We start from the raw sequence: 20,220 nt of genomic DNA, 5'->3' as shown, positions 1-20,220 counted from the left end.
TTTTTACTTAAGATTGTCGAAATTAGAAGTGACATCTTATTGAGTCTTTTTGTTGTTTTTAAATAAATTTTCATATTTTTACTGTATTTAAAGAAATTATTATATCTTGATTTGTATTCAAATAAAATTTTATTTTAAATAAAAAAATTTATGTTAAGGGTTTATTTATGTATAAATTAAAATTTTAAAAATTTATTTGAATACAAGAGTTTATTTACCTACTCAAATGTAATAAAAGTATTAAAATATATTTAAATAAAGTTGTAAAATTCTGGAACTTGTTCCATATTTTATGTCCCCAATTCTTCTCAAACTCCATCAGCCCCCATTTGTCAAACAGGTTGTCCATGGGCCAAGCCATTTATAGCCCATTATTTAACTGATTAATGCATAAAAGCAACCTGAACGGCTGAACCCGCCATATCCAAATAATCTCTGTTGAAATTGGCAGCATCCCTCTTTCAGAATAGCTAAAATTGCTCTAACTGCTGCAAAACCCCCTCACAGACTTCTTGAAGAGAAGTTTATTTCTCTCTTACAATCATGTAAGACCTTAAAACATCTCTTCCAAATCCAAACCCAAATATTGACTCATGGCTATGACCAGAACAAGTACATATCTCCAAGATTTATGGCAGCATGTGCTCAAACGAAGCAAATGGGCGTTGCCCAGAAAGTGTTTGATAAAAATCCTGAACCAAATGCAGCTCTATGGAATTCAATGATTAAAGGGTATGCAGAAAATGGGTTTTATGTAAAAGTTTTATTCTTGTTTAGTCAAATGAAAAGCATGGATTTTTCATTACCCAATTGCTTTACTTTTCCTATTGTTCTTAAATCTTGTTTGAAGTGTAATGCTTTGACAGAAGGTGAGGAGGTGCATTGTGTAGTGATAAAAAGTGGTTTTAAAGGAAACCCTTTTGTGGGAACTACGTTAATCGAGATGTATTCTGGTTCGAGAGTGATTGGAGCAGCTTATAGAGTGTTTAGTGAAATGGTTGACAGGAATGTTGTTGCTTGGACTTCAATTATTAATGGGTTTATTTTATGTCGTGATTTAGTTAAGGCACGTTGTCTTTTTGATTTGGCTCCGGAGCGTGATATTGTGTTGTGGAATATTATGGTTTCGGGCTATATTGGAACGGGGGATATGGTAGAAGCAAGGAAACTTTTTGATCAGATGCCGAAAAGGGATGTAATGTCATGGAATACAATTTTGCATGGCTACGCTAGTAATGGGGATGTTGAGGCTTGTGAGAGGTTGTTTGAAGAGATGCCTGAGCGGAATGTTTTTTCATGGAATGGATTGATTGGAGGGTATGCAAGAAATGAGTGTTTCTTGGAGGTTTTGGATGCTTTCAAGAGGATGTTAATTGATGGTAATGTTCTTCCTAATGATGCTACACTTGTGACTTTGTTGTCCGCATGTGCAAGGTTAGGAGCTTTAGATTTGGGAAAATGGGTTCATGTATATGCTGAGAACAATGGATATAAAGGAAATGTTTATGTTGGGAATGCTTTAATTGATTTGTATGCAAAATGTGGGCTGATAAAGAATGCAGTTGATGTGTTCAAGAGCATGGATAAGAAGGATTTGATAAGTTGGAACACAGTAATTGGAGGCCTAGCAATGCATGGGCGTGGAGCTGATGCCTTATATCTCTTTTCTCAAATGAAGAATGGTGGAGTGATTCCAGACGGAATTACCTTCATAGGTGTTTTGTGTGCCTGTACACATATGGGTTTAGTTGAAGATGGCATTTCATATTTCCAATCTATGGTAGATGATTACTCAATTGAACCTCAGATTGAGCATTATGGTTGTCTGGTTGATCTGCTAGCTCGAGCTGGTCTTTTACCACAGGCTATGGATTTTGTGAAGAAAATGCCAATGGAGGCAGATGCTGTTATTTGGGCTGCCATACTTGGAGCATGTCGGGTTTATAAAAATGTTGAATTTGCCGAACTTGCTCTTGAACAGCTCATTAAACATGAGCCAAATAACCCTGCAAATTTTGTCATGCTTGCAAACATATATGGGGATCTTGGTAGGTGGAAGGATGTGGCAAGATTAAAAGTTGCAATGAGAGATACTGGTTATAAAAAAGTACCAGGATGTAGCTTGATTGAGGTTAATGATGATGTGGTTGAGTTTTATTCTCTAGATGAGAGGCATCCTGAAACAAAGGAAATATATGGAGCCTTGAGGGGACTGACTAAACTGTTGAGATCATGGGGGTATATTCCAGATCTTCAAGAGCTTGAGCAGGGGGGTTAAGGTAAAAAGAGATAGGATTAATGTTTCGTATAGTCCCTAACTATAGTGAAATGTTCAATGTGGCCATGAACTTTAAAACTCTCTAACGTGATACCTGAATTATGAATTTGCTAATTAATGTCGTATTTGAAGGGTTGTTTGTTTGTCACGTGTTATCTTTGAAGTTAACCATGTTAGGGGTGAATGTCACGTTAGTTAACAGATTCATCGTTTAGGTATCACATTAGAGAACTTTAAAGTTCATGTACCACATTAAACATTTTACTAAAATTCAGGAATTATTCCTGACATTAACCCAAAGAGATATTACAGAATCTAGGAGAGTCATTGGTCAGGATGAAATATCTCTAGTGGTTGAGTTTTGCTCCCATCCTATTTCAACATGTGACATGTCTCAAGTGGTCTTCTTTTAGTTGTGATTGTCAAAGATTCATGAGCATCTTTTAAAGAAGTTCTGGAATCTGGAATAAACTGGCTTTGTGGATAGCCTCACGTGCTGTGCCATGTGTGACATGAACTTTCCTGTTTTATACAATTCAGCTTTACAGGTGAAAAATTGGAGCTCAACCTTTACTATTGTTGATCAGACCTCAAATAGGCAATACTGCAGAAGAATATTGAAACGATTGAATCCAGAGATACGATTGATCTGTGGAAGAAGTTAAAAGATTTTGAAGGGTAATATTTCTTCTTTCTCTCAAATCACCCTATATTTCTATAATCTACCATAATCGATCAACATTAGACAGATTCAGAATTATTAATGCGAGTCAGATGTAGGCTCTTTTACATGATACAATGTGCAATCAACCTTTTTAATTGTATGTCTCAGGGGCCACCATGGTGCTCATGATTGTTTGTCAAAAGCCAGAGTGCTTTTTCAATTCCAAAGGATGTTAAACACAAAAGCTAGTAGTCATACTGTTTTCCTCTTTATCATTTTATATCACCCATTTTAAGCCTGGATGAAGGTGAATTCATTGGATGGGGAAAATCAATTAGTGATTGATGTATATCACTACCAGAAGTCCAGTATAGAAAACTGAATCAAACTGAAAAGTAACTACATAAATGAGCAAAATGAACGGTTTACCTAAGCCATCCAGTGTGAAAACATGGTTAATCCTGCTAGATTTCCAATTCTGATCTGCTCAATTCATTCCAGCTGCCATCAACTAGAAGATAACAAGTCTTGTCTTGATTCAGCAGTTGTCTAACATTATACAGCTGAGGTCTGAGATTTAAAGTGAATGTCTGCTCTGTAATGCCAGCAATGCACCAACTCTTCTCAGCCCGTATGGAAACTTGTAGCATTCCTTATCATTAGCTACTTTTTTTTAGTTGCAGTGGATTCAATAAACATTATTCAGGTTGAATGGTTTTAAATATTTAACAACTATTCTGTGAAGTTTTTGAATAAATCATAGTGAATGGTTGATTCTAGTTATTTTTTTCTCCTTTTAGAGCTTAATAGACCTTTAGTACAAATTAAAGTTTAGTGAGGATAAAAGTGAAAAGGTGTATAAGTAATTTAGTTATTTTCAAGAAAAATTACATCCTACTTAAAATTCCAAATAAATAATTTTGTAAAGAATTCCAGATTTTCCTTATTTCTAGCAGAGTTTCATAAACATCCTCATAATTTGTTTTAACAAAAATACACAACCAACTAATGCTATGGTCCAGTGTGACTTTATCTGTTAATTAGTTGAAAACCTTAATCTAAGCATAATTTTGAACGGTTCATGAAATTATATACAGACAGTGACTGGCAGTAGAATTTGAAGTTTCTGATCAAGCATAAAGGGAAAGACCGGAGTCTCAAAATGATTCAATTGAGATATATATATATATATATATAGAGAGAGAGAGAGAGAGAGAGAGAGAGAGAGGAGACTTGAACACAACACAACATTCAGAAGGATGGTTCATAAATAAAAACTTAATTAGAAGAAGGCAAATAACTTCCCATAACCTTGTAGGTTCTAATACATTCCTTCCTTTGTCATGCTATTCACTGGTCTTCACTACAGGTTCAAATGCAAAAGAAACACAAGCCATCCCAGACAGATGCCAAATTTTTGTCTAGCTAGTAAGGTTTAGCAGCTAGCATATACCGGATTCCAAGCAGAGCAGTTAACAGACTTTGTCACTTGAAAAAAAAAGACATCAGAGTCACTAAAGTCGAAATCAAGCTCATCCAAAATTCCAAATAGTTAAAATAATAAATAGCAGAGCTATATGGCAGATTCACTATATTACGATATTAATGAGAAAGTATAATAAGAAACAAATATGAATTCAGAATTTGTCATTATCCACATAGTTGTTATATCTTTACAAGAATTTGCTCAGAACAGTTTTCCTCAAGGGGGTCTCCTTTTCCTCATCATCTTCATCAGACTTAACATATGTGTTTAGAGCACAACGTATTACAGAGTTCACCTGCTTCCTCAATCTTGCATTATCAACAAAAATATCTGTTAGCATCTTCCTTAGCTCGTCTATGGTTCTTTTATCACTGCCTTTCATTTTGAGAAGACTCATCCAATCTAGCCACAGAATTTTCTACATCTTGTGCAAGGAGCTGTGGCTGTCCATGAGTAGAGAAGTCAGCCCTAAAAGGAAAAAAAAAAAAAACTATTTGAAAGAAAACACTGAAAAACTGACGCATTCCCATGGTTATGTTGATAGATATAATGCAATTCCCATCCCTCACCCCCCCTTTTTTTTTTTATGAAATATCATTCCACCACACCTTACTAAAAGATTCAATTCAAAACAAGCCAAACTTTTGTAGCTTGAAAGTTAAATAGCTCCTTTGAGCCCTGATTCCAAACCTATAACCTGGAAATTCTTTTCTTCTATTTAACTTTGGTTATATTTTATAATGCATGAAATCACAATAATAAAAAGGGCTAGCTACCGGTTAGCATGTGGTATGCAACATGCACATCACTACCTTAATACGGTAGACATACAGATATAAAGAAATGTGCATTCACCGACACATACATTCATGCTAGCTAGAAAGCAATTTTATAACTATCATAATAGGGGACAATTTCAAACCCTAATAAACAGTAACTTCTTGCCTATACTTTCTGAGAGAAAGGGGTTTCAAGAGTATGTCAATACAAAGAGTTCATAAAACTGAATCTGAGTGCAAAGGATACCTCAGTAAGAAGGAGACAGACTCAATTATCAGATGTTGTCAAGAGATCTAGAGTGTCGGAGATGAAGTATCAATAATCAATTTATCCTCCTCCTCACTGAGAAAATTAACACTACATTCTTGAAGCAGATCTCGAAGAAGATTACATTCATGAAGCAACATTGTATTTGCAGCATTGGCATGCTCCATCCTTTGCTCTTCCTTCTGCAGAACCCTCTGAAAAATGCACATGGAACAACAGAATGAGAATTTATACCTGTTAAAATAAATCAAACCTACAAAAAAAGTTTCCTTTTGGAGAGGAAGTTTTCCTATATAACACCCTAGCAACGGCTTTGTAAATCACTTTTCTTTTCATCTACTTTTTGATACTCCACCATTTATATAACATGTTCAACATAGCAAAAATTTGCAATCTCTATCATGAAAGATCAAATTTGTGACAGAATTCTCCAGTTTCTGCAATGCCTTTAAGATAAGGAATTAAGAACTTCAAATTGCCTGAAGTAGAAGAAAGTACTAAAGCGCAAATCTTCACTCATTGACTTTTCAGATAGTCTTTAACATCTTCTTTTAATGGGATAGTCTTTAACATCTAAAAATAGAAGTTTTGACACTTATCAAGGTTCTTTTACTTCTTCCAAAAAGATAACAAGAAACTTAATGTACATGGGTAGTCATCACGCATGACAATCAGTCACCATCTGAAATGTTTCTTACTTTACATGCCTTTACCATAAGGTTCTAAAGTCAGTGAACCACATTCCAATCAACATGCATTTAGAGCCAACATTCCAGCCAGGAATGCATGAACAAACCACTGGAACAACAAATTTATCCAGCCCAAAAGGACCAAGGAAAGTGATACTATAAAAGTGAAAAAAGAACTTATATATATATATATATATATATATAGAGAGAGAGAGAGAGAGAGAGAGAGCAAGAGGGTAAAACTTACACCAATATAAGTTTTACACTCTTTTTTGACCCTTAGATCAAAATTAAATTCATGATCAAAATAATATTTCTGATCTTAACCATTTTGATCCAAGGGTCAAAAAAAGTGTAACACTTACACTGGTGTTAGTGGATCCATCCTCACATATATATATAAGACTCCTTTCATGATACTTTTAGCTGCAAGAGAAAAATGAAAAAATAAGGCAAAAAGACAAACAGATAAAATATTATAATTTCAGTAAAAGATAATGAATTACCTCCAATTCTAGTTTTTCTTTCATCACATGGCTAAGCTCTTGCTTCAATTGGGATTGAGAACTTCGAAGAGATTTGACCTCCTTAACAAAGAGCTTTACATCTGCTTTTGATTTCACCTCTAACTCCTCGTTATATTTATGCAAGTTCACAAGCTGTTCTCTAGCAACATCTAACTCTTGCAGCAACATTTTACTCTCCCTCATGATTAATAACTTTACTGACTCAACACGTGCCCTTTCATCCTGGAATATTTTAGCACTTATTAACTAAAGCTTATCACTTATTTAATAATCAGTTATAAATAAGGAAATGTCAACAACACAAAGAAACCTGTTCAGTCTTTAATTTCAATTTCATCTCAAAAAACTGCTTTTGCAGTTCCTCTATATCCCACTGCATTTGAGTATATCTTTATCTTTCAAGCAAAACAGCTTGCTGCATGTTTTCATCACAATTCTCTCTAGTGGTTTCAAGTTCCACTTCCAAATCCTTGACCTGCAAGAGAAAATCCTATCAAGTCAGTCATATTAATGATGCTAATCAAGTTAAATTAAGCTTCATTAAGTATGTAAAGACAACCTTTTTTAATACATACAAAAAGTATGGCCAAAATCCAAGCAGAATGGAGGGAAAATTTCCGTTGACAAACCTAACTGGTTTGAGATTAAGGCTTAGTTGAGTTGAGTTGAGTGGAGTTTAGTTTCAACACAATTAATTTCATTATCATATAATCATGAACCAGGGCATCCAGCTCCCAATAACATTGAAGCTGTAAAGCAAGGTTTTTCAACTCCAAGTAACCATTTCTCAGTCTTAAAAACAGTTCACAAACCTATTAAAATGCATTACTAAGTCCATAAATCTGACAAATCAATTTTAGAATAATGTTCAGTTTATAAGGAATCCAATTTGAAATCTTCTAATCCTTTCCAAATATCAATATTGTCAGTCTTCTTACACACAGCAGCTAGTTAGTTTTATGGCCTTTAACACCCAATATGAGTTGTAATGATTGCCCATACTGAGCTTCAACAATTAGTCTTGAGCAATTTATTTTGTGAAATTATTTTCCATGCCAGAAATGGCCCACAATTCAGACAAGCAATGTTAAATGTTTTAGTTCATGTTGCCTCTATGGCAATAACACTGCCAAAGCCTAATTTAACTGCCCAAGAGCTAATGTTCATTGAATTAGCTGCCTCTTCAAATTAAGGAATTATTCTTTGAAAAATGTCAAATTCTCCACTATATTATGCTTTGAAATCTTTTCACATGCCCATCCTTGCAAAAAAATAAATAAATAATTAAGTCGTTTTTGGGTAGTAGGAAGTTGACTAGTAGAACTAGTGATGTTCAGCAAAAAGTAAACTAATGAGGCCCTACACGTTTAGCATTTCCACACCACACATTCTCTCTCGAGAAATTTATCAATACCAAACACATACTAGATTGAAAGTTTGAGCACAAAGTCCATTTTATCCGAAGATCATAAACGTTAAAGCTAAGTCTCACCAGCTAATCACCAAACAATGATCACAGATCATAAAAGTTACCATCTCTTTCTTTCATATATTTTGTGGACTAACATCATAGACTCCTAAAGAAAAGTTTATTTAGGCAACTTAGAAGGTAAGGATCCTATTGCCACATATTTAAAGCAAGAAAATCCAAGTTCAAAGCAATAAGAAGCAATTTGAGGATCCCTAATCTTCTGATATCACAGGTCAGCATTTAGGCATTTCAGGGGAATAAAGATAATATCAATGATTGCTTCCAATATTCTCATGCCACTTAAGATCTACTAACTAAACAACATAATTAGATAACTACTATCATTGACATTGGAAGATCAGAAAATGAAATAAGTTGGAATAAAGTTAAAAAGCCAAAACAAAAGCAAATGTACCAAAGAGCATAGACGAACATATTTAATACACATTTCTTTATCAAAGCAATCACAGAAATAGAAATTGCATTCAAAGGGCTTCTACATTCTAACTATAGTTGAAAATACCTTTGTTGCCAGGAAGTGTCTAACTGCAACTTCTTGATTCATCCTTGCTATAAGATCTTCCATGTCTGTTTTTGCTGTAGCTAGTCTACTCTGCAGTGTATTGAGAACCTTTTTAATCTATAATGCTCATCTAATAGAAAAAGGACAAGCAAATCTCTATGGAATTGTAAATCTGAGCTAAGAGAATCCAAGGTTCCAGGAGCTTCAGCATTCAGGCAGGTCAAGTAACCCATCACCAAACAAACTAGTTACCCCTAAGTTTGATATTTCAGTAGCTCTCACGGAACTTAAGTCAATTCCAATGCTTTCTGTTGACAATCTTCGAACATGGCCATCCACTTTGCAATACTGTACTTCAGGCAAATGCTCTGCTCCATCTCCACAAGGAAATCTACAGTCAATATTATTTTCAGTAAGTTTATCTCCTACAATATCGCTTTCTCTTCCAGAATGCATTTTTTGCTTGGGAAAGTTTCTAGGTTTTCCAAAATAAAGTTCTTGTTAAATATGCCATACTTTATACTTTATTCTAAGTGTAAAATCAAATTTGGTTCAGAAGTTGAAGGTTCCATGGAAGGATCAGCAGAATTACCTTTTCCTCGTCTTGGTTTTCCGTGCTGAGATATCTCCTCAGAAGAAGCATTGTCATGATCGGATGCAATTGGACTACCAATAATCAGGGAAACATCTGAGTTGGTCTTGAACATAAATGAAAGAACCACACCACTGACAGATGAAACAGCATCTGATTGATTCATGTTGTTGAATGCTGTAACAGACAAACAAGTTTAGACCATGGAGCATAATTTAATGTGGATTTACAGTCAAATTCTAACTGTAAAACAGGCTGCAGTTAAAGGTGTAAGTATATATTCATCCATTTACAAGAGGATTCAAGGAAACACCTACAAGACCTCACAGCAGCTTCTAGCTCAAGAAATGTTGCCACTGAGGCACTTCTGGAAATATCAATATCTGATAAAAGTTTTTCCATCCAATCCTGCAAAGAACACCTTCTCTGCAATAAACTAACCATTTTGAGAATATTATTATTAAAAATGTTGTATTATTCCTAAAAAATATGGAAATAAATGAAGCTCATCTTAAGCATTATCAAAAGGAGAATGCACACCATTTAATGTCAACAATATAACAGAAGTGCATGATCAGTTTTTAGATTGCCAATAAATAATGAGAAAAGGGCTAAAGCTGAATGTGATACACTATTCAACATTCACCCAGTTCATCAGCATGACCGATAGCAATAGGAGTGTCATTTACTTTTTGCCCAGATTATTATGGACTGACCCATGTACACATAGAATACATGAGATAAACTTTTAAATTTTTTAGGTTGCCTAACATAATTAATTTCTTTTGCTGTGCCTGTTCAATAAATTCATAGGAACCTATTAGTATAAAAATTCAGATTGTTTCCATGGAAAATAAGCAAACATATTTTAGCTTACCTCCTCCAACATTGTTCTATTTTTTACCCTCAAAATCCTCTTTGGAGGAGCTGGGGACATATTTTTCTTGGGAAATATCCTCTTAAGCTGCCAAACAGAGGAAGAAAATGAGAATGCACTAAACTATTTTAGCAAATGAGGCAGAAAATGGCATGCTTTTCCAACTCAGAAAATAGATAAATATTTGACCCCAAAAACAAAATTGAAAAAAAGATCTGTGAAATTTGAAGGCATATGAGAATATAATGGCCAAGAGAGCATAACAGATACAAAGAAAATAATACACTTTGTCAGGTGATAACAATGAAGCAGCAAAACTTACTTCAGGTAGTAGCTTTAAGAAATCACTAAATCTTCATTATATTCCTCAGGTAGTAGTGACGCCCTCTGGTGATTGAATGCCAACTTGAACCCTGTAAAACTGTCCTCAATGAATGTTAAAAAGGAAATAATTGGAGCAACTATTCCTTAACTAGAACTTAACAACCACATCAAATAAGGAGAAAAGTCACCAATACAGTAGGAAAAAAATCCCTACAGGGAAAACACTTCTCTTACCATTTTTGTCATTACAGATAATATAATAACATGCAAACAAAAAAAAATCATAAATAGCAACATCAAGTAAGTAATGCAGATGATCAAGATTTAAACCATATATATAATACCCAATATACCAAGAGAATTTTCTAACATATTTTATTTCCTTTTCTTTCTTGGTTTCTTTTTGGTTGGATGGGGGCAGGGGGCATGTCCCAAGTCCCAACTCCTAAAATGGCTCCAATACTAATTGATTGGGAAGTGACCCAATGAGCACCACCTAGTGCCTCTAAATACCGTAGTGACACAGATGTTGCTAGAGAAACAGGTGATAAAAAAAATCATGTCATATTGTGCATTTTCTTCCATCCCAATTAATCTATAACTAAATATCATTGCAGTCTAACATGAACACTAACATGTATAGCAATATGGCTACATGGAAAGAAAAGTTATCACATTGAAAATGACAACTGTGGTCTAATTTGAAAGAGCAAAACACTACCAAGAAAAAAAAAGTACTACCACAACAGAGTCTGAACCTCCGGGTGCAGGTAGAAGAATCCAAGAAGGAATTGTAACAGAGTAACTCCACCCTGTATGAAGGTCGTGAGGCCAGATAGTATCCCACCCATCCTACATTGAAGCTCAAATTAAAGAATGTTAGGCCAACACGAATTGAATTTCCCAAAAAATGCTACAAATAAATAGAACTTTTCATCAACTGATCATGTTAATGACATGCCGGTTGCCACAATGCAACCAAATCATTGCCATTAGAATCATTGTGAGGTCTGATTAAGGAATCGAAGGATGATTGGTGATCGATTAGTGGATTATCAGAGAAGTTGGCAAAATCAAATAAAGACAGATCGTGCGCATAAAGATTCATCTTTTCTTTTTGAGTTTTGTTTCTAAAAAGGGCATTGGGATTTCCCTGCTTTGTTTTCCCTCTTTTGTTGTAGCACGTGAGTGATAAAAATTTTGGATACTAGAGTTTTTGGAGTGTCAATTCGATCCTTAAAAATTAAGTGTATTTAAATAAATCTTTAATTTTTAATTTATATTTAAATAAATTCTTAACCTAATACATAATACATAATTATAAAACATCAATTTCTTACCATCATAAATACTTAAAACAAAAAATTTTCCCTTTAACATAATACATAATACAAAATTGTAAGACTTCAGTGGCTTATGATTGAAATAAAACTTTTACTTATACAAAGAATAATTTTTTATGATTAAAGGGAGCAAAAAAATTTTAGTATTTTGTTTGAAATAAAAATTTGTTTAGATTAAATATAATAAAAGTATAAAAAAAATTATCTAAAAATAATATTAAAGTTTAAAATTTTTTAAACATTTTAACCATATAAATATTATCACATAAAAATATTTATAAAAATTTAAGCATATTAAATTAACAAAAAAAAAATGGTAGAACTTGAATCTTGAAATCTAAAAATTTAGTTGGAGGTCTCTTTGTTATTCAAACTAAAAATGCATTAATAATATTATGATATGCATCCTTGTTTGGTACCTTTCATCCCCAATTATAGAAGATTACAAGTGATGAGGAATCAATGGTGCACCAATGGGGATTTTACGCATTATATACCTATTGTTCTGTCAATAATGAATATTCTTATTCTCTTACCATATATTTAGTCCAGAATTAGTGTTGTGAGCACATTTCTCAATTATTAACTTTTTTTTATATTTAAAAGTTTTAAAATTTTAAATTTAATTACTAAAATTAAATATTAAATATTTTATCAATAAATCATACGCCAAACTAGCTGTTGGTAATATTAACTTCTAAAGAACACGCTCACAATTTAATGCATTTCTTCAATACTCTAGGGGATTCTGCTTTCTATGATATATAATATATATTGTGAATATATATGCAATATGACATGCCTATGTATGTATAAGGCATAGATGAAAAAAAAAAAGGGAAAACATATCATTATGGGACCATGATGAAGAGTTTTATATATAGAATACCTCTAATATTCCTTCAAAAATAATAAATAAATCAATAATTTAATTGCATGTGATGGGATGGGTTGGTTTTATTCTTTTCTTAGATTAAATTTCTATTGCATTAAATCATGCAATATGTTTTCTGTTTCTTGCGACAAAGTTAAAAAAAACACACACACACACAAAAGATAAAGATATAAACAAAGATTTGAAACCCTCAAAACGTTTCACATCTAACCATCCATCTCTTATCATATATACATATCTAATGAGTACACAGTGAAAATAAACTCTACACATCACACGTCCCCTCCCCACCACTTTCTTATCATCACATAATGCTGCTGTTGTCTATGGATACATATGATAGCTTAGCTAGATTGGTTCTTTAACCTCCCTGCATAGCCCAAGGGGTCCTATTTCTCTATATCTCTGGGCATTTTTATGTTGAATTCTTCCTTAATTTTGAACCTTTTTTGGTCTCTAGCTGCACTTAATTTTAAGTCAAGGGAAAAGAAACTTTGCAAAGTCCTGTCATGCTTTTCCACAGCTTTCTTGAACTTCTCTCCTTCATAATTTGCTTTCTAACTGCTGTTTTGGTAAGAAGTTGAAGAAAGCTGTGGGACAATATGGCAAAACGAGGACTTAACTTCTTTTCAGTTTGATTTTGATAGCATTTACCTCACTCAATATTTGTGATTTCTTGCCATTCCTGCAGCATGGGATTTTTCCCTTCTATGAGTCGACAAGGTCAAGGTCTCAGGCGCCGGCTTCACCAATGGTTTCTTGTTAAAATTTTCATTGCTGCACTCTGGTATATGGTGATAATAACATGAAACCAGTCAACATCTAAAACTATTAGTTTGACCTAGTAAAATTTCTGCCACAATATTGATAACATATGGTTAATCTAATTTTGTTAATTCACAACTTTTGTTTAGTGTTTGCTTTTGCATTATAATAGGCCTGCAGCAGCTATTGCAATAATGTTTAAGTAACTTAATAACCCTAAATTAAGTTTCTATTGGTTTTTGCTGAAATTCTTTCTTAAAATTGATTGTGATTTGAGAATTGAGACTACTGGTCTTCTCTCCTGCATTTCATTCATGCTGGTTTTTTTACAATATATATAGAAATCATCATGGTCTTTAATTAATTAATATACACATACATACATATATAATTCCTTGTGTGGATTATTTACATATTTTTGTTTTCATTTTTTTCAAGTAAGCACTCAGTAATGCATTTTAGATGGTTCTTGTATATTATCCCTGGAAAATTTAGCTGTATTTTTCAATTTGGGAGTGCAATTCTTACCAAACTAATACTATATATTATAAGGAAATTTAGGATATATTGAATTTTTTTAAGATGCACAAAAAAAAAATGATATATTGCATGTTAAATAGCTATTTACTGTTGTTAAAGTTGTTTCTCAATATATGAGGAAATTGATTATAGGAAAATATTTCAGTCTAATGGCAGTTCTAATGAAAAGTACTTTAGAATGTTAATCCAATATTGTCTACTTTCTTATTACCTGCATTTCTATTTCCTATATATTTGTTTCAATCAAACTGACAACATTATGCTTCTAGTTTTACACGTATCTGCATTAGAGAGATGATTGCTAGGTTTTACGACTTAATTAGAAACTTTATAATTTTTTAACTTAAGATTATTATAATTTAAATTTTAATCACTGAAATCAATAATTCAGTGCTCTACCAATAGCTAACGCAGCTATTGGCATTATAAACCTTATATAATTAATTGGGTACTTTTATTCTCCTTTCTATTTTTTTTTTAATCTGATGAATTATTAGTGCTCAGTTTTTTGGAGTGAAGCAGAAAAGGGATATAATGCATTTACAGTATATCGTATGTTGTTTGCTGGCTCTTTCTTTTACAATTTTTTTTTTTTATTTTGAAGATTTTATCTTACTAATATGCAAAGTTGAAGGAGATATTTTCTGACCATCCAAACAGATTGGCCAACAATTTTTTTTTTTTGTGTGCTGCAGAGATTCCTTCACATTATTTTTTGTTTTTCTTCCATGATAACATATGTAGTTGCTCCTTTCTGTACTTGATTATTTTTGTTTTATTGTTGAGTTTCGAAACCTTAGTCATGTCAGAGATGACAAGGGGATAATATTTGTCTGCACATTTTTCTGGTGAATTTGGACCCTATCTCATATTCGTCTGAAGTATGAACCCTGCTGTAGTAACATCTATCAATCATTTGTTTGGTTGCTGTACACTCTAGAGATCTAGGCCAAGAAGGAATGTGACAATATATTATTTCAAATTAACAATAAATGTTAAATTTTTTATTTGTTTCTATGGGAAAACATCAATTGAGGTAAAAAAAAAAATTAAGTGAATATAAAATTACATAAATAAATTAAATTAAATTAAATTTAAAATTTTTTTCAATACATTTTAGTAAATAAATATTTGATGTATTATTAATATACTGATTTTATATATCATTAATAATCAAATGATATTATTTTATTAATAAATAAATATTAATTTTTAAAATAAATATAAAAAATTAATATATTTTAAAAAATTTATTCATTAATGAAGTAATATCATCTGATTCATTAATAATATATAAAATTTTTATACTAATAATATATTAAATGTATACTCAAATTAATATATATTGTATCTTACCATTGGTTCAAAGTGATTTTCTCATAATAATAAGCTGGCTTTAGTTATGTCCCTAGCAAACAAAATCAAAAGCCCTACCTCATTTAAAAAAAACCCCTCATATATAGCTATTATTTGCCTTTTTATAAGACTTTGTTGAAATGCTACTTTAAGAACAGAGTTTGAAAATTTGGGTGGATGTTTGAGGTGGTGGTTTTCAATTGTCTTCCCTTTCATCTTTGTTTCAAGAGAAGATGCCTGAAGCCTTGGTGCGTTCGAAGGAATGATCTCTTGATTTAATGAGAGTTTTTTATTTTATTGATTTTTAGTGAAGTTAAAAGTAGGGGTGTAAATAATATATTAGTATTCATAAAATTTTTGGATTCGATTAGAATAAAATTTAAATTCGGTTCGATTATTATTAAGTGAAACTTGAACTTGAGTAATTTGATTTATCAATCGAATCGAGTTTGAGTATTTTTATATCCAGTTCAAATAACTCACAAATGTAATCGAGTTTTTATATTTAATTTTTTATTATTTTAATCAATAAAATATCTCCAATTCAAGTTTAAACTCGAGTATAAATAATCGAGTTCTTGTCGAATATAAGAATCGAGCTTATTTTAACATATTAATCGAACTTAATCGAGCGAGTTTGAGTAGCTTAATTTCGATCATGAATCGAGCTTGAGTTAGAAAAATGAAACTCGATCGAATTCGAACCTTAAATTAGGAGCCGAGCTCAAACTTCTCACTGTATCGATTCGATTCGATTACATTCTTAATTAAAAATATCTGTTTATTCATTTTGATTTTATCGATTTTTATATTTATGATAAAAATTCATTGGAAAGTACAAAGCAAAAAAGTTTCTAACCTGAAATAAATATAATAAAAGATGTATTATAAGTGATTTAAAAAAAAATAGTGAAAATGAACAAAATTACACAAAAACATCTCGAAACTTTACTTGATTCAAGCTCATGAGATTGAAACGTGCGTACTATACATAAATTAATTAAAATTCAAATATATTTACACATTTTAAAGGTATAAAAATATGAATTTTAAATTTTTAAATATTTATAAAAAAATTCACCTCTAAAAATAAAACTAACAAATTTATAAAATTAAAAATAATCATGTAAATCTTGTTTACATGTGTTTTTCTCATCATTTATATTAAATTTGAAATTTAAATCTTTTTCTTTCAAACTGAAGTTCCTATTTTAATTTATTTGTTTTTAAAAATTTCTTTGTTTGGATAAAAAAAAAGTGGTTTTAAATAAAACACTTTAGATTATGGAAACTAATTTTATAATTTGCGTAAATGAAATGAAGCACCTCCTCCTTACTTGGTGACGTCTAATTGGTCCTTAACTCTCCCATTATAAGCTATCCGTCACTGATGACGAAACCTCCCCAAATCAATCAAAACAAGTAAAAAAAATAAAAAAATAAAAGGAACGGTCAAGATTAAGTCAAGGAGTTGGGTGGGCTGAATATGATACATGAAAATACGATAGAACCGCCTCCACAGTATAAATACAATTGGACCTGGAGACTGGAGTCCATATCCAATCACGACTTTTTCTCCTCGAATCTCTTTCCTTGTATAAATTAGAGTTTTTATTTATTCAATTTTTAGCCCTAGCCACAGCCCTAGGTCCAATTCCAATTTAGGGTTTTGTTTTTCTCTCACCGAACGAAAAAAGCTCTAAACTTCAAAGCTCTAAACTTTTTGCCTTTGGTTGCTCCAGCCCAATTAACCATCTTTCTTCTTCTCCTTCGTCTTCCTCCTTTGCGCTTCCCTCTGTTACGCCAAATTCAAAATATTATTTTTTAATTCCTTCAGTTTCAGAAAACAAGGAAACTGAATCTATAACCTCTGTTTTGGATCTGCTTTCAGGGTTTTGTCCGTGAAACAAGGTATGGTTTCTTTTAATCCTCGATTTATATGTTGGTTTTTGTTTATTTCTATGTAATTTTGTGTTTTGAAGGCTTATTTTGGCTTTTGGATCTGGCGGTTATTGAAAGTGATAGATTGTTTTTTTCGAGGTTTTTGATTCTTGGTGTTCGTGGGTTTCGCTCAAAATCCATGTTCTTCGTGGTTCTTATATTCCTTTTCCGTTTCTCTAGCTATGGGGTTTATATTTTTTCCCTCATGTGCATCTTTTAATCAGTTTTTCGTTTTTTTGCAAATAATAGTTTAGTGTAATTGCTGTTTCGGCGTTGTTTGTCTGGGTTTTATTTGTATGTGAGGGACTTATAGTTATTTCTTGTTTATGTAGCAATGAATTTTCATTGAAGGTTGGGGCTCCAATTCTTTATTTTTTTATTTTTTTGTAAAACGCGGAAGACTGAAAGGAGGTTTTATTTTGCTCATTAAATCCTCTGAGAAACAGTCGTGTTTGGTTACCCTGTTTTCTTGGGGTTTCTCAGTTCTCAATTTATAGTCAAACGACGGTTAAGGTTAAGCAGAGAGTTTGTTTTTGTCTTTGGGTTGTGGGAGCTGTGGATCGTTTCTCTTCGGCTGGATCGTACTTTAATTCTGTTGCTTATGCATATCCACTGGGCTTTCCAATCCATAAGGGTAGCCCATCAAAGTGGGCAATTCAATATGTTATATTGGCAGTTTTAGTTGTATAAAAGCTGTGGTTTGATCTTGCCAAATAGCAAACAAAAGGAGTAAGAACGGGAGCCACGGTTTTGGTATTGGGAGTTGTGTGTTTTTTTGTGTATTTAAATTGTATTTTGATATCTAGAAGTGGGAATAAACTGGTCTGTTTTAGGCATTGCGGCTTTGAGTTACTTGAATGTGAAGTGTCTTGACTTGGAGCAGGCACGGTTTCTAAATTTTCTTTGTACTCATGTATGTAAGCATTTCTGCAGCTGCCAAGACTGTTCACCTGTATTGACAATATGATCTATCCATTTCTAGTTTACACTTTTTTAAAATTACTGATAGAAAATTTAAAATTCTGGGTGTCTATCAAGTCCCAACTATTTTATTTCTGGCTAAAATGCTTCTTCTTGTTTATGGTAGAATCTTGAAGGCTTATTGAATTTTAGTTTTGGCTTAGAATCATTTTAAGATTTTTAGTTACCTGGAATGTTAGAACTTTAATCCTCTAATTAATTTGCACAATAATACTTTTCCCCTGTTGTTGAGCTCACTGAATTTGAAGTGTTAGTCTGTGTTACCTTTCAACATTCAATTGCGCATTCTTCAAGGCCATCTCTTAATAATGTCCAAGCTACTCTTATCTATGTCAGGATTATAAAAACTAGTTAACACATGAGCTTCTGGTTTGTTGTTTTGTAAATATCAATAACTATTGTCTTATAGAGGAAAACCTATTACCCATCTGAGATATCGGAATGGAGATGTCTAGGAAGCTATCTTTGTTCTATGAGTTTTGACACTAATGTGAATATCAGAACTTTACTTGGATATCAGCAATCATTATGTTTTAGTTTTATCTGTGTACTAGAAAATGTTGTCTTCATGCCATGTGCCTTGTGTTGTTTCATTGACAGTTTGTGTATAATCTATGCAAATGAGAACTTATCATCTGTTGTGTCTTCTGTATTTCAGGACTGAACATTGAGATGCAGACTGCAATCATTCCTGCTACCACACCTGTTACACCTATTACTCCTACTGACAACAATGAGCCACTTGGTTCTGAAGCACAGCCCAATAAACGTAGGAGGAAGAAGTCTATAGTCTGGGACCATTTTACTGTGGAGACTGTAGGAGATGGATGTATCAGGGCCTGCTGTAATCAGTGCAAGAAATCATTTGCATACATTACCGGTTCAAAGCTAGCTGGCACTAGCCACCTCAAAAGACACATTGCATTGGGAATCTGCCCTGTAAGCCGTCAGAGAAATCAACAGACACCAGACTCTAAAACTGGTAATGCTACTGATGAAACAAGGAAAAGACACCGAGCAACTCCTGGATTTGCAAACATCCCTTTTAACCAGGAACGCTGCAACCATGAGATAGCTAAGATGATCATAATGCATGACTATCCGCTCCACATTGTGGAACACCCTGGTTTTATTGATTTTGTGCGGACTCTTCAACCCAAGTTCAATATGGTGAGCTTCAACACTATTCAAGGAGATTGTGTTGCTATGTACCTGAAAGAGAAGCAAAGCCTTCTCAATTTTATCAGTGAAATTCCTGGAAGGGTCAGCCTTACATTAGATTTGTGGATTTCAAATCAAACCGTGGGCTATGTTTTCCTAACTGGACAATTCATTGATACTGAATGGAATTTGCATCGCTGCCTGCTTAATGTAGTCATGGTACCTTCTCCTGATTCAGACAGTGGCTTACAGCAAGCTGTTGTTTCTTGCCTATCTGATTGGCATTTGGAGAACAGGCTATTTACCCTCACTCTTGATCAGTCCTTCTCAAATGAAAATATAAATGGAAGTCTTAGAGCTCTATTTTCCCTCAGGAACCCTTATATGCTTCATGGTCAGTTATTGATAGGAAATTGCTTTGCTCGTGTTATAAGTCTTCTTGCACAAGAGTTGCTATGGACTGTGGGGGAAACTGTGAAGAAAATCCGAGAAAGTGTCAAGTTTGTGAAAACTTCAGATACTCATGAAGAGACATTTTTTCATCTGAGGGAACAACTCAAAGTCCCTAGCATGAAAGACATATTCATTGATGACCAAACAAAATGGAACACAACATATGAAATGTTGGTGGCTGCCTGTGAACTAAAGCAAGTATTTCTTTGCTTGGAAACCTCTATTCCTGATTATAAGATAGCCCCATCAATGGATGATTGGAAGCAAATAGAAATTCTCTGCACATACTTGAAGCTTTTCTTTGATG

The 20,220-nt window shown here is 32.9% G+C and overlaps 3 pseudogenes across 6 annotated transcripts in view; 2 read left to right on the top strand and 1 right to left on the bottom strand.

Annotated features, from left to right (window-relative positions):
- The first annotated feature begins 92 nt into the window (after positions 1 to 92).
- Positions 93 to 3,721, top strand: LOC111274425 (pentatricopeptide repeat-containing protein At2g29760, chloroplastic pseudogene; annotated as a pseudogene). 3 transcript variants are annotated; one of them, XR_016334237.1, is made up of 3 exons: positions 93 to 2,279; positions 2,819 to 2,956; positions 3,111 to 3,721. The product of XR_016334237.1 is annotated as a pentatricopeptide repeat-containing protein At2g29760, chloroplastic pseudogene, transcript variant X1 (transcript). The 3 variants fall into 3 exon arrangements; XR_016334239.1 differs by having other exon boundaries at positions 597 to 732; XR_016334238.1 differs by having other exon boundaries at positions 93 to 2,956; positions 3,444 to 3,721.
- Positions 3,722 to 4,494: 773 nt separating this feature from the next.
- On the bottom strand, positions 4,495 to 11,586 carry LOC111274427 (PX domain-containing protein EREX-like; annotated as a pseudogene). The gene is made up of 10 exons (XR_016334364.1): positions 11,440 to 11,586; positions 11,220 to 11,330; positions 10,477 to 10,575; positions 10,155 to 10,241; positions 9,595 to 9,703; positions 8,686 to 9,454; positions 7,002 to 7,166; positions 6,671 to 6,913; positions 5,455 to 5,669; positions 4,495 to 4,871 (listed from the first exon to the last, which is right to left on the bottom strand). The product of XR_016334364.1 is annotated as a PX domain-containing protein EREX-like (transcript).
- Positions 11,587 to 16,932: 5,346 nt separating this feature from the next.
- LOC111274426 (zinc finger BED domain-containing protein DAYSLEEPER pseudogene) overlaps positions 16,933 to 20,220 on the top strand; it is a 4,556-nt pseudogene continuing 1,268 nt past the window's right edge. The window contains exons 1-3 of one of the 2 annotated variants that reach the window (XR_016333931.1): positions 16,933 to 17,288; positions 17,418 to 17,505; positions 18,958 to 20,220. The exon at positions 18,958 to 20,220 is cut by the window's right edge and continues 1,268 nt beyond it. The product of XR_016333931.1 is annotated as a zinc finger BED domain-containing protein DAYSLEEPER pseudogene, transcript variant X2 (transcript). The remainder of the gene's footprint in view (positions 17,289 to 17,417; positions 17,506 to 18,957) is intronic. The other variant, XR_016333930.1, reaches the window with a different exon arrangement.

The sequence above is a fragment of the Durio zibethinus genome, chromosome 26, assembly GCF_047325235.1.
Source record: "Durio zibethinus cultivar Kanyao isolate XHJ-2024 chromosome 26, ASM4732523v1, whole genome shotgun sequence".
Lineage (NCBI taxonomy): Eukaryota > Viridiplantae > Streptophyta > Magnoliopsida > Malvales > Malvaceae > Durio > Durio zibethinus.
Note: the sequence above shows the minus strand (reverse complement) of the source record. Positions and strands in the feature narration are given on the sequence as shown.